Here is a 2,823-nt window from a genome sequence, read left to right on the forward strand (position 1 = left end):
TTTGGCTTAACGGGCCAAAATTGTCTGCACCGATTGAAAAATTTTTCTGAACCTTTTCTTGGCATTCTAATGCCATAGAACCCTCAATGACTCTTCTCTGGAGTCCTAAAAATTATTTTATGAATTTTCTCCCTGGTCTAGGGCTCCTAGTTGCGAGAACCGCAACTTCTCACTAGGTTACCCATCGCTAGGGCACCAGCTCATTTAACTTGGTTGTATTTTATTTCTAAAATTTTTCCTTAATTTTTCTTATACTTATTTGAGTTATTTATGACTCCTCACTCTAGTCTAAGTATTTTTCTAGACGTTCTAGCTGTCCAGACCAACACCGATCATCGGAACAGTAGAATGCACGTAATTGCTACAGTGAGGGTGTTACATTTGAATTAAAACCAGCATGGCTCCAAATGATTCAACAAACCCAGTTTGCAGGTTCACCAATAGAAGACCCACACTATCACCTCCAGTGCTTTCTTGCCCTATGCGACACATTCAAGATGAATGGAGTGTCTGATCAAGCAATAAGACTCAGAGTATTCCCATTCTCCCTTCGGGACAGAGCAAGGAAGTGGTTACTTTCTCAACCGGCTGGAACATTCACTACTTGGGAGAACCTTTCTCAAGCTTTTTTGGCAAGGTATTTTCCACCTACAAAGACTGCAAAACTGAGGCTTGAGCTCAACACCTTCAAATAAAAGGAAGGAGAATCACTCTATGACGCATGGGAAAGATATAAAGACCTGCAGAGGGAATGTCCACACCATGGCATAGAAGATTGGCTATTAGTGCAAAATTTTTATAATGGATTACTACCGTCTACAAGGAGCACAATTGATTCAGCTACAGAAGGTGATCTAATGGAGAAAACAGTGCCACAAGCACTTGAACATCTAGAAAGGGTTGCATATCATAATTATGAGTGGTCAAATGAAAGAGGAAATGCAAGGAGAACTGCAGGGGTCTTGGAAGTAGACGCGCTAAGCATGATAAATGCTCAGTTTGATTAGCTCACGAGGAAATTTGAAAGAATGCAAGCCAACGCAGTAGGTACAAACAGTCAACATAAGGATAGCTATGGAGGAGGATACATGAGTTCAGAATACAGTAATTTCAATGAACTTTACAGAACAGATGAACTATGTGAATAATAGAGGAAACTTCAACCAGAGGTAGCCCAACAATCCATATTCAAATACTTATAACCCTAGATGGAGAAACCACCCAAATTTCTCATGGTCCAATCAGCAGAACCAGCCAATAAACAAGCAACAAGGGTACAAACCTCCAACACCCCCTGGATTTCAGAGCAGAGGTCAAAACTTTGCATAGCCATCACTACCTCTCCAACCTCAACAACATGAACCAAAAATGACCATGGAAACCATGATGGAAGGATTCCTAGCAGCTCAACAACAACAAACTAAATTGATTAAATAGTTGACTTCTAGAGTGGACCAACTTGCTACTTATAACAAGATGCTAGAGAATCAAATAGCTCAGCAAGCAAGTTCTTCAAGTAAAGCTGCTAGCAAATAGCCTAGCCAACCAAAAATGAACCCAAGGGAGCATTGTAAGGCAGTTACACTGAGGAGTGGGAGAACTCTAGCATAACCAGAGGTAAAACCGACAGAGGAAACCATAGAAAATTCTGAAGGCCAAGCAGAGAAAAAGGAGGAAGAAGCTAAGAAAGATCAGGAAGAGGAAGCAAGGAAGACAAAGAAATTACCAGAGCCATACCAGCCTCCCCTACCTTTTCCTCAGAGATTTCAGAAAGCCAAATTGGACAAGCAATTTGGGAAGTTTTTGGAAGTTATACAGAAACTTTACATAAGCATCCCCTTCACTGAAGCACTTTCTCCTATGCCATCTTATGCAAAATTTCTTAAGGAAATTCTGTCAAAGAAAAGAAAGCTAGAAGACTATGGAACAGTAGCTCTAACAAAGGAATGCAGTGCCATACTGCAAAACAAACTGCCTCCAAAGTTGAAAGATCCAAGAAGCTTCTCCATACCTTGCCTCATTGGTAATAAGAAAATAGATAAGGCCCTCTACGATCTTGGGGTAGGCGTCAGTTTAATGCCTCTATCAATATGCAAAAAGCTGGAGATCGGAGAACTGAAGCCCACAACAATATCATTGTAATTGGCTGATCGATCTGTTAAATATCCTGTGGAAATACTTGAAAACATTCCTATCAAAGTGGGTAAATTCTTCATTCCAGTAGACTTTGTTGTCCTTAAGATGGAAGAAGATGTTCAAATTCTTATCATTTTGGGAAGACCATTCTTGGCAACTGCCAAAGCTATCATAGATGTCAAAAATGGGCGACTAACTCTCAAGGTAGGAGAATAAGAAGTGGAGTTCAACTTGTTCGACACAATGAAGCACAAATTTGAATCTAATGAATGCTTCAACGTTAACATAATTGATGAACAAGTTGAAAAGGAATTTCATAAGACACATTCTAAAGATCCTCTTGAAGCATGTATTGTGCACAGCCACACAGTGGATGATGAAAATACAGAAATAGCAACCTGTGCACAATAGTTAGTAGCTCATCCACCCATACCCTTAGCTAAGGCTTCCGAGATGGAAAAGTTGAAAGAGGAACAAACCAAAGGCAAGCTCCAGGAAAACACCAAATAGGTAGAGCTTAAACCTCTCCCATCTTCACTAAGGTACTCATTTCTGGACTCAAATTCTAATTATCCTGTTATAATCAATGCTAGCCTGCCTAAGTTAGAAGAGGAAAAATTGCTAAGAGAACTTAGGATCCATAGCAAAGCCATAGGGTATAAGATAGAAGACCTGAAGGGGATCAAC

The 2,823-nt window shown here is 40.1% G+C and overlaps 1 non-coding gene across 1 annotated transcript; it reads right to left on the reverse strand.

Moving 5' to 3' along the window:
• Positions 1-662: 662 nt before the first annotated feature.
• Positions 663-769, reverse strand: LOC131172372 (small nucleolar RNA R71). The gene has a single exon (XR_009142852.1). It is a non-coding gene; the product is annotated as a small nucleolar RNA R71 (small nucleolar RNA).
• Between the last annotated feature and the right edge of the window lie 2,054 nt (positions 770-2,823).

The sequence above is a fragment of the Hevea brasiliensis genome, chromosome 13 (genome assembly GCF_030052815.1).
Source record: "Hevea brasiliensis isolate MT/VB/25A 57/8 chromosome 13, ASM3005281v1, whole genome shotgun sequence".
NCBI lineage: Eukaryota > Viridiplantae > Streptophyta > Magnoliopsida > Malpighiales > Euphorbiaceae > Hevea > Hevea brasiliensis.